The sequence below is a fragment of the Argiope bruennichi genome, chromosome 1 (assembly GCF_947563725.1).
Source record: "Argiope bruennichi chromosome 1, qqArgBrue1.1, whole genome shotgun sequence".
In the NCBI taxonomy this organism is placed as follows: Eukaryota; Metazoa; Arthropoda; class Arachnida; order Araneae; family Araneidae; genus Argiope; species Argiope bruennichi.
In genome coordinates, this window is record NC_079151.1 from 130,941,436 (window position 1) to 130,954,025 (window position 12,590).

At 33.3% G+C, this 12,590-nt stretch overlaps 1 long non-coding RNA gene across 1 annotated transcript; it reads left to right on the forward strand.

The window, feature by feature from the left end:
* Nucleotides 1-230: 230 nt before the first annotated feature.
* LOC129976244 (uncharacterized) lies at nucleotides 231-12,125 on the forward strand. Its single transcript, XR_008785107.1, has 3 exons — nucleotides 231-456; nucleotides 2,453-2,603; nucleotides 11,590-12,125. It is a non-coding gene; the product is annotated as an uncharacterized LOC129976244 (long non-coding RNA).
* Nucleotides 12,126-12,590: the final 465 nt, after the last annotated feature.

A 12,590-nucleotide genomic window follows, 5' to 3' on the forward strand; every position in this document is an offset into this window, starting at 1 on the left:
AAATCAGATATTTATACAATATGATTGATTATTTTATTTATACCTTTCACTTGACAAAAATCTGATCATAAAAAATATAATGAATGTAACGTTCTTTATTAGCAATAAACAGCTGCTTCAGAAGTTCCATTAAATTAAGGTAAAATAAAAAAAAAGAAAGAAATATCGTTTATTTTTTCAGCATTACATCGGCCAAAACAAGCCATTTTCTGCATCGGCGTATAGTAATGAGGAAGTAGCTGTATCTGTCAAACAAAGTATTTACGAAATTCCAGGTGCACCGCGAATACTTTCGATCTCTGTTTCAAATTCAAACTACAAATCTCAAATAATCCTAGAACACTTTTATTCTACAGTGGATTGTCAGACAAAGATGATTTGGTGAGTGTCGGTGAAAATGTATTTTTAAGAAAAGTTCTTTTCAATGCATATAAAAATTTCAACAAGCATCCATCGGTAAGTTCTGTTTTATGATTTCGGTAGAAGTAAAGAAACTGCGAATATTTGTATTACTGTATTTTTAGTATAAATGGTTTATCCATAAATGTTACTCAAATGGCGGCAAAAAGAAGTAATAAAAATTTTGTGTATTGAAAACTGTTTAATTCGAAAAGAAATATTAATGCTTTTTCATATAATTTACAGGAATTTCTTCTCGGTAAATTTTGTTTATAAGCTTCATGTAACTAACTGTTCTCTTGAAACAAATTTTCACAGGTATAATAAATTAATTGAAAAAATTTCAATTGGTGATGATGCTGGTAAAATCAAGATTTTTACTTTTTAGTATAAAGAAAGTATAGTAATTGTCAAAAAATTCAAATTCGAAATTTTGAAGTATCTCCATGTTTTCGACTTCCTGATTTCGAAAAACATATTTTTAGAAAACGTCCGTCTATCTGTCTGTCTCTCTGTGACTAAAGTGACTCAAAAAACGCTTTGAGCCAGATGGTTTAAATTTGGTATACGGCCTTTACACCAAATTTGTAGATATCTATCAAATTTTGAGCGCAATCCATTCAGAGGAAGTCTGTCTGTCTGATTGTTCGAATATAAGTTAATACGATAACTACAAAATGAAGAGAACTAGATAAGATTCGGTGTGCATATTTAACATTTATAGTGTAGATATTTGTCAAATTTTGAGCCAAAACCAACTACGGGTTGACTGTCTGTCGGTCTGTATTTTCAGAGACATGCAAACGAGTTAATTCAAAAATGCAATGAGTTAGATCTATCGAATTTGGTACCTAATCTTCTGACTACAGTTGTAGCTTTGTGTCAAGTTTGAATTTCAATCGCTTGAGAAAAAACGCATCTTCGATTTTTGGATGTTATTAATGGCTTACTCGTAAATATGCAGAGTTTGGGGGACTTTATGAGACACCTTACATATTTATAACATGTCAATCCTTAATCGTAATATAACTCTCCAAGGATGGCACAATAGATATAGTAAAAAGGCTAAATTCATACCAAAAGTTAATATATTTCGTAACTATTGCATGCCAATGCTATGCAAGGCATTCTTTGGTATAACACCTTTATTAAAGCGCATGCGAGAAAGTTTTAAGAAGACCTATCCTGCTGGTTGATTCCTCAAGTAAAAGATACTGGCAATAAACAGGAATTTTCTTCTTTCATTTCAACAATGGAAGTAACTCACAAGATTGAAAATAATCTCAATTTTATTGCTATAATGAAATGAAATTCATATGAAAAAATACTTTTAAAAATGTCGAAATAAGAAAATAAAATTACTCGACAAATAAATTTCTTACATTAAGAACTATTTTTTTTTATTTTTTTAAAGGAAGCAAAAATTATTTTTGTGCAATAATATTTTTAGATGTTATCGAGAAAAAAAAAAACAGTTGAAATCTCGTTTAATTTCATTATTAAAAATTCTAAAAAAAAAATTTAAAAAGTCATTCCAAAGTGCACATTTTATTCTTCAAAGTACAACTGTGTACCAAATTTATTTAGTCTAGATAAAACAATTTGATTTATAGAATGCCACTATGTACACATGCACATTCTTTTTTATTATTTGTAGAGACAGAAATATATTTTAGGCAAGTTATCATACACATAAGTTTAGAATGTTTCATTTTCAATTATTTTTTACTTTTTATAATAATTCTTAACTGTCTTTAAAAGAAAATAAGATGAATAAAGGAGTGGAAAAATAAACTAATGAAGTGTTCTAAAGTTCATCCAGTTTCTAAAAATAAATTTTCTTTCCATCAAACAATTTCATTCGAAACGACGTCATTTCACAATCGCATGTATAATTCATTATACCTGTATATCCCAGTAAGAGTCTGCTTCATTCTGAATTACCAAACAACAGCCAATTCTACTCATAAATATGCAACGGAATTTGTTTTTTTTTTCTAAGAAATGTTAAATATCATAATGCTTTACAAATGAACCAGCTTTTTTTTCTTAGTTCTAATTGCACGTTTGGATGAGGAGTAACCTCGAAATTTCTACTGAACTCAAGAAGAAGCAATACGTCTATCGATTTAATTCTGACTAGAGACTCGTCTCTTATCATTACATCTCAGATTAAATGCTTCAGTGATAGTGAAGGCAGATAAGTAAGTAAGATCATTTGCATATTATCTTTTGTATATTTTAGAATCATTTTATGATAATGCATATTCTCTAAATAGATCAGCCAGTTTAAAACGTTACTCGAAAAGCTTGGTGTAATTTTTAAAAATTCACTCACAATGCAACTTTTATTATTACTCCTATAGAGATGGTATATGTTCCATTTGATTTATGAAAATAATGTATAAAAAAAAGTGTACAGCGGGTGGATCCTTTTACTATGTGATATTTAGAATGCGCCCTTAAAACTAGCCGCCTTTTACGACCAACTTGTTAATCAGAATATTTACTTTTTTGTGGAGAAGGGGGTGTTTAACTATTAATATAGAATTCATTTTTAATTTCACCATTTTATTTTATAAGATAAGTATGAATTTAATGGAATTAAGCTACGATAAGTTAAAGTGAATGCAAATTGAAAAGTAATTACTTTATGGTAAATCTTATACATTGGTGATTAAGTATAATTACCATTGATTATTCCTAATCACTAATAAGTTTAGTAGTGATTATGAATCATCACCAGTAATTATACTTAATAATCGATTTAACAACTTTTATCGTAACACACACAGGATGCGGTAGAGAAACCCGGACAAACAATTTTAAATATAACTTGATTAAAAATAAATAAATTAACAAAATATAACAAATAATAATAAGCGTAGACTTTTTCTCATAAATAAATTTAATTGGTTTCAAAGTGGCCTCCTTTTGCAGTAATGCAGAGGCGCAAAATCTATTCCATTCCCGCCGAAGCCATTGCTTTTGGGACTCCAAACTTTTGCATGTTTTAGTGCAAGCCCTAGACACCAAAAGGGACCATACACTGTAATTACAGGATTGAGATTCGGCGAGTATAATGCCCGCTCTCCAGATGATATCAAGTTCGAAAAATGCGCCTTGCACTTTTTTTTAGTGTCTTTTTAGTCTTGTGAGCTGGTACGGAGTCTTGTTGAAACCCACTTTATGTTGCCGAACTGCGTTTTGGTCCAATAAAATTCAACGACTTTTAGAATGTCCTGCTTTTAGACTTTTTGATTTATTTAATGTCCTCATCCACAAAAAACAGAGACGTTTTGCGTGCCGCTTGCGCAAATTCTGCCCCAGACCATTACCGACTTGGATTTGGATTTTTGTGATATTCAACTCTTGCTGAAGTGCTTGTAACGTCTACAGACTAGATCCTATAATGCTAGGAGTTGTAAGCTTTTGGTCGTTAAAGAGCTTCTCATAAGTGAAAATCAGTCTCTCTCAGCGCTGACTTGTGGCCCGTTTCAAATGATTTCGGTGTTTTTGGATCAGCAAGAATCTGTTTTCTTCAGTGAGAAGCTGAACTTTTAGGAACTTGTAAGGCTTCAGTCCAAGCTCTATTTTTGCAATTTGTAGCACTGATCGGTCCCTTATTCCCAGTTCACAAGCGATCTTTCTCATGGAAACCTTCGAATTTCATTGAAATCGCTTTTTGATAACCTTACGGCTACTGAAAGTGTTTACCATAGGTTTTTGTTCACTTCCTGGACTTTGACCATCATTGTCAAGCTCTTTGAAACTATAGATTGCATCAGACACTGTTTGTCGCGGCACATTAAGCAAACGAACGACTTCATATTGTTCATTTCCTCAACTCTAAAATAGCATATATCTTGCTTGGCATTGTAAAAAACCAAAAATCAGTACGTAAACTAAAAGATACAATATAAAATATGTTATAACTGAAATTGTAGACAAAAAGAAATGAACAAAAATTAAAAAGAATTTAATAAACTTCTATTCTGTGATGTAATAACTTTGTCTGAGTTTTGTTGCCGCAACCTGTATACTGCGAAATAAAAGTTGAAGTGAAAATCCCACTACGTAATAAGTATTCAAAGAAAGTAAATTTTGTTAATTCTAAATTTAACATTCGCAAAGGGCACGCGATTGAATGATTAAGTGGGACAAAGAAATTAGTTTCAATTGCACCATCACAATTAACACTCTGTCACAGATTGTGCATCAACCTAAATTTGTGTAAAAGACTTAGGGAAAAAAAAACATTTATCTTCATGTATATAGATGGTTAGATTCATTTACATTAATTAAGAAGAAATAATTCAAATCCTAAATATTAAAAATAACCGGTTCACAGAAAGTAAATGTAGGAATCACTTTTTTTCCTTCAGCAAAAAAGTTACAAAACTTCAGAAATTTATTGCAATATATGTTAATGTGATATAAGTATGCCTTAAAACTTACTTTCGAGATTTCATAAAAATTTGTTTTAAAATATTCGAAAAAAAACACCATGATTATAAAAATAATTTAATTTATTTTTATCATGTGGCTGCGCTTATTTTATTAATATAGGATAACTTTCTTTAACTAACTTTAGTTTTTAACTTTCGTTCTTATTCACGAACCATTTGATTCTCAGATATGTACGTACTAGGAATTGCAATACCGGACCAAAATTTCAATACCGGTATTCGGTATTTTTTAGATCTTAATACCGGGATACCGGTTTTAATACCGGTATTAGAAATTTTAGAAAAAGAAAGCAAACACAGGTGTTTCTTTGTTTTATTTGCCAGTTTTATTAGAGAGTATAAATATCAGAAAAATAATTTGTAACTTATAAATTGTAACAGTATATTAAGAATCACAAAAATAAATAAAGGAACATCTTATTTATTTAAATCACAAAAAAGTGTAATTATCACTATTCAGTCTGTGGTACTATTATAAATTTTTGAAATGTGATCTTAAAAAACATAATGCATCAATTGTACTGTCATTAAGTCTGAAATGTAATTTTGTGCAAAAATTACCAGCTGTCGAAAACGCTCTTTCGGCATCTACGCTAGTTGGAGGTACTGTTAGCAATGTGCGATATACTTTTCCAAGTATTTGCCTCTAAATCCCTTATCTTCAAATAAATCAATTCATCTTCGGATGGTTTTGGATATAACCGATTTCTGTATAGTATTTTGGTTTGTTGAATTTTTTTTTATTTATCGCTAATTCTAATTTTTGTTCAAGAGACAATTCCTTTTCACTATCGACATTTGTGTCATCATAATCTTCGACAACTGAACCGAATTCATCTGAATGTGGATAGGTTTGTAGGTAAAAAATTTTAAGAAAATTTACTCTAAACTTAATCAGATTTGAATTGGTTATTTTCTTTTCTTCTTTTTAATTTTCATTTTTTAAATAATTATAATTATGTAAATACCGTAAGACATTTTCTATTTCGGGTATGCCTTTCTTCTGTGCGATTTTTCAATGTAATATATAATTCTTCAGATAGTGATGTGTGCTGTTCTTTCAGTGACTGCAACATGAAATTTATTGTTGTATTAGCTGTTAATAAATTAGAATCACTCCGACATAATGCCTCAATAGTCAGTTTTATTTGAAGTAGAGCTAATACAGTTCTGGATATTAAGTCGAATTCACTATCTGAAAAATTAATTTACAGGTTTAAGTCGATTATTGCTTTTTGGATTGAATTTTTCAGTTTCAAAAATCGTTCCATCATTAGGAATAAACTGTTCCAACGTGTTTTAGAATCTAATATTAACATATACTCTGTTTTATTTTCAGTTAGTATATATTTTAGTGATATGTCATTTTTTACAAGGAAACGTTTAAATATGTTAACAATTTTTCGAACTTTTTAAATTATAGGAAGCAATTCTTGATGGGTTAATATTTCATCCTCATTAGCAATATCTTCTTCCACAATTATATTGTCATTATCTTCATTGTCAATATCACTCTCACTCTTACTCTCTTCAAAGTTGGAATCCGAAGTTTCTATATCCACAGTATTTGGATTCTTCTGTTCTTTATTTTTTTGGTATAATACATCTATTACTTCATATTGAATTCCATGAGCATAGCACAACTGCTGATTTGCACCAATCAACTTTAGAACTTTTTTCATAACTGTTGCTCCATCAGTCGTTATGGGTACAATATCTTCTTTCAGGGATAATCCATGTTTCGCTAATTCAGATTTAAGCAATTAATTCAGCCATTCATTAGCTGATTAATTTCGCCCGTTAGGGAGACATAAAAATAAAAACGTATACTATTTTGCTATGTTGGCGATCCTTGAACATATAGTGGGGACAATTTTAAAAATTTCTAGTAAATACCGAAAAACCGGTATTTAAACTTGTGAATACCGATACTACAAAATTGTACAAATGGCTCAAAATACCGGTATTCAGTATCCCGATATTGCAATCCCTAGTACGTACCTTTAAGTATGACTAATTTCTTGCGCCTACAGTAATTTTAAACAGAATTTATTTTGATATATTTTCATTGATCGAACAGAATTTGATTGATTGATATTATTTGATTGATAATATTTGAATCATAATTTAATTTATTTATTTCCATATTAAAAACTACATTTTTATTTCGATACACAAAGGATTTGTATGCTTTTCAAACGACATTTCTTAAAAAAAAAAAAAAAAGCAAATGAAGTTATCTTGAACTTTAATTTTTAAAAAAGATTTAACTATGAGAAAAAGATAGAAATTTTACATATTTCTTATAGAACGGTCACCAAACTGACAGCTATCGAATTTTCGTCTTTATTCGAATTATTTCCAAAACATTTTTTTTTCCCCATTCTAATTATGTAACAGAATTTAAAATTTACAAATACCCCTTTTATCTGAGTTTTACAATATTGTCATTTCTGAGAAGAAATATTGCCATCGAATACATCTCAAGGCTCATTGAAAAGTTGAAAGACTGCTTTAATACAAGAGTCTATTAATTCTACAAGTTTTTAACTCATGAATGGTTTGCGCGAATTCATGCATTTTCTGAATAATACAGTCGATTCACAAGTCAAGCCAACATACATTTAAAAGATCAAGTGATAAAAGACAGTGTGTATGTCTTCGAAATATATGCTTTCTTATGCACGGTTTACACATACAGTTTGCGTGGGAACAAACGTTAATTAGAAAATTTGGGAGAAGTGATAACCGACTAAAAAGGCCCTGGTGGTAAGGTCTCTGCTCCGGAATCGTAAGTTTCAAGTTCAAAACTCGAATCCACCGAAGAACAGTCGTGTAAGAGTGTCTGTTGCACGTTAAATCCGTTGGGGCCAAACGTCCTCCCGCTGGTGGGGTGCCAGCTCAGATGTCCTCGTCATCTGACCACGACTCAAAATGACGAGGTCCGTCCCAAAATAGCCCTAATGTTGCTTTAAAACGGGAAGTTAATATAGCTAAACCAAACCATGCGATTCAAAGCACATTGACAGAATTGAGTACTGAAGACAGACCTCCCATGTCGGGCAAGTTGTCTGTAATATTTTTGCTCAGAATTTTTCCCTGAAATCGGTGGACAGTACAGAGATACATGCGTACAGTGAAACCTCACTTAACGAGCATAATCCATAAAGCGAAACAATTATTTTCTATAGAAATCCGTGTAAAATAGGACAATGTGTTCCATTCAGAGAAAAATATTCTAGCAAATATATAATAATATAATTTAATATTTATAATTCATGCTCTTTTATTTTCTCATATACGTACTATAGTAATCGCCAAGCCGGCGTCCTGGCATAGGGGTAGCGCGTCTTCCCCATGACCTAAGCATAGGGGTTCGAGTCCCGGTTCGGGCATGGTTGTTCTTCTGTTGTTCTATCTGTGAGATGTGTGAATGTGCCCCCCTATAGAAAGGGGTACTACAAGAGAATGTGACGCATGAAGTAGCTAAGTCGTACTCTTGGCCCTAGTGAAAAAACAAGAGACGCTCACTCAGCTTAAATCGCTGACAGATAACTGTCAGCGGTCTTGTAAAGTGCAATAAGTCACAACAAAACAACAGTCATCGCCCAAAAAAAATCGTACTCGTGATTTTGACGAATCCCCACGTTTTAGACCTCATTGAGTTCTAAAAACACATTTTTGGAAAATGAGCGTTTGTCTGTGGCAAAGATAGCTCGAAAACGCTTTGAACTAGACAGATGAAATTCGGTACATGGTCTTTACACCAAATTTTCAGATTTCTATCAAATTTTGTATAAAATCCGCGCAGAGGAAGTCGGTTTGTTCCAATCTATATTAACACGAAGAGAGCTACTGCGATAAAATTCAGTAAACAAATTTAACATTTATACAGTGCGCACAAATTTTGAGCCAAATCTAATTACGGGTTGATTGTCTGTCGATCTGTACTTTCTGGAACATGTAAACGCGATTAATCAAAAACACAATCACTTAAATATATGAAATTTGATACATTATTTTGTGACTACAAGAGCAGTTTTGTGTCAAATCTTTGTTCCAATCGGTTGAAACACACACAAATTCGATTTTCGGATACTATTAAACGCATGCGAGATTAATCGCCATGAAACTCGCCAAGGATGACGCGACAGAATCAGTAAAAATACTAAATTCACGCCAAAGGTTAGTATTTCTTGACTATTGTACGCCAGTGCCATGTAAAGCCTTCTCTGGTATGACAAGTTTTTTAGAGAGTGTGCGATAAAGTTTTAGGGGGACCACTCCAACCGGTTCAACAAAAAAATTGTCTAAAGACATTTGTTTTCGGTCACTCCTCAAAAATTGGTGAAAATAAGACACAGCATTATCATTAATGAATTTGTAGCTCACATAGATAGTGCCTTATTAAAGTGATGCTTCTTAACATGCGATACCCATAATTTCGGTAACTCCCCTTTTTTCCACTGGAAAATTGTTGCTCTGTTGTGTCTATTATTTCTCCTTTGTTGTGGTCTCCTCCAAATCTCCTTTGTTGTCGCATAGAATACGACTCTATAAGTTATTCGGTAGTTTTGACTATGTTTTTCCACCAGCTCATCGATATCCTTCCTATTTAACACCTAACCCCCATAATCGTAGCCGAAACACAATCCAAGTACTTAGTCAAATCCCTCGAAGTCGTGTTCGACAACGCTATCCGGCCAAACTTCTTTCATATGGATACGAGTTCTCTTCTAAAGAAGCAATCAACGGAAACTTATGCAAGCCATTCCTGCATGTGACATCGCTGTATCTCCTCGCCACTCGTTCTGCGAAACATCAATCAGCGAGTCAGGTTTTTTTTTTTTTTTTTTTTTTTACATTTTGTTTTGCTGGTTATAGAAATCGGCAAAGTTTGACTGTATGTCTATTTCCAATTGTAATCAATATACTTTAAGCTGCTAATCACTTCTCGGGTAAACTGCATTTAATGAGCCACATACGCCAGCTCTTACTAGCAGCAATGGCAGAACCATGCTCGACATGTATCGCATGCTACCATGCGTTGACTCTATTTATTCTGTAATATCAATTTATGCCTGCAAGAAAGCGTTTCCATTTATAAAAGGAAAAGGAATTATGGCAAGTTTCACAAACGAGTTATTGCATAGTAAAATATAAATCATACAGATTTATTGTTTCTTTGTTGTTTTATAATTGCACTTGCCATGGACAAGCTCGTTGACGAAGTCAGCGATTTTAAGCCAAGGGAGCGTCTCTTGTTTTAGTAGCGCCAACTAGGGCCAAGAGTAAGTCTTAGCTACTCACGCATTACATTCGTTTGCACAACCCCTTTTTGCAGGGGGGGGGGCACATTCACACATCTCACGGATGAAGAACAACCATGCCCGGACCGGGATTCGAACGAAGGGTGCCCAGATCACGGGGAAGACGCGCTACCTCTATGCCAGGACGCCGGCATGCAGAATTATTGACATCATTAATGAGAATCCATAGGTGATTTCACTTACGACGGGCGAGTTTATTTTATGAATCATGAACTGGGTTCAAACATTTATTTTGATCGATAATACATTGTCTAAAGACACTTCAAACGCAGTCATTTTAGAAATGTAAAATAATGATAAATATAAATTCTGGAAAATCAAAAAAACTTTTCTATTAACAAAGCCAGTCGTATTTCAAGTTAACTTCTTCACTTTCGAATTTATTTAACCTCCAAATTAAATGATGCCTTTTATTTAAAACATTTATTGTTATTCCAATCACTTTTACCAAGTGATTTTTTTTCGTTTCAAATGACGTAATATTTCCGCTTAAATTCAAATTTAAATAAGAAAATTCATTAATTCGACGCACGTATCAGACAAATCATTATAGCGCAAGAGGTTAAGGCCACAGTGGTAAAATCTTGACTTCGCGAAAGAATGATTCAAAATTTGAAAAACGATACACCGAAAAATCGCCTTGCAAACTAGTTTCATTCATCGGGGCAAAATGTCATCCCATTAGTGTGACGCAAAAGCCGGTTCAGTTCAGTTTAGTTATATTAACGCCTGATTTTAAAACAACAGGGATATTTTGGGATGGATTTCGTAATTTTGAAACGTGCTCAGATGACGAGGACGACACCAGAGCTGGCACCCCCTCTCCAAACTACCGAACCACACCAAAGAAAAGGCGTTTGGACCCCGACGGATTTAACATGCACTATCCAGCTTACAAACGCGTTCGTTATTCGGTCGAATCGGGTCTTGAACCTGAAACCCCCCAGTTCCGGAGCCTTACTACCAGTCCACCACAGCACGCAAAATCGGAGATCAATTGCTTGTTTGGATATCACCCTCATTATCTGAACATGGTTTCAAATTACGACGCCCTCAACTGCTTTAAAACGCGATGCAAATATAACTTAATTAGAACTAAAGTTAAGGCAATAAAAATTTATATGACGTGCAGCAACTTATCATATCACAAGCAATGCACTATTGATCACTCACTAACATTCCACGTCTTGCGGTGAACACTTGGCTGAATGCCTCTCCAGCTAAACATTTCGAAAGACAGGATGTAAGTTATGTCTCCACGCTATGCCTTTTCTGACCGGTTTTCACACTGAATTTCGGAATGCCCCACTCCATTAGCATGGCATGTAGGGATCGTAAATATCTGACATAAAAACTGCCAACTTAATGAAGCCAATCCGTCTCATTTTCAGAGCCAAAACATGGACAGCATCTCCACACTCATTTTCTCGGCTCTCCTTCTGACATCGGCGATTCTGCTCATCATCTTCACATCAAAAATCGTCACGAAGCTGATATTCGTGCGAAGGTGGGATTCTCCGTTCGCCTGCTTGCAGCACGCCTCTCCTGACATTCGTCTCTACCTAGCCATGACGCCAGGGCAGCATCCTTATTTTCGAGTACTGGAGATATATGAACAAAAGATAGGCGGTTTCGCCACCAGCATAGAGGACGTCAGTGAAAAGGAAAAACAGAGTTTGATACCTTGAAAATGGAAGTGCTAATTAAGAGATTTCTAAAGACCGTCAAGAACTCTTCCTCTTGATCGCTTGCCTCTGCCAATAACTTTCGTTATCCTTTGTCTAATTTTTCCCTTTTATTAGGAAAATAAACATTTTCACTCATAGATAATAATGATGCTTTATTGCAAACTACTCACTTTTGGCAACAAAGTGATTCATTGAAAATATTGGTTGTATTGAATTGTGGTTAAATCTCTTGTGCTTCACTTGATGTTCATGATTCTCTCAACAGAGTATTTTATAAACCATCGAACTGTGACAGGCGTAAAGCCACTTATTTTAAAAACATCACTTCTGTTTGGTTTCTTGAGGACAGTAATCTTCCTAAAGGAAGCAAGTTCCATAGTCATTAAAATAAGTATAATTAAGTTATAATTAATAACAATAACTATAACAAATAATAATATAGTAAATAGTGTTGCTAAGTAAGTTAATAAGTGTAGTATCAGTTGAAAAAAGCCCAGATAATCTATTTCAATCTTGCTTCTTATTGTCCTTGGTGATTACAATCCCACTTTCTGGTCCTCCGTGTCACTATCATGTCAAAATTAATTGAAAGTTTCTCCCTTAACTTTCAACAATGGAAGAAAATCATGCGATTAAGTTATATGATGAAACAATCATAATGATTTGATTTCTTTAGCATTATAAAATCTATTTTTAAAAATTAT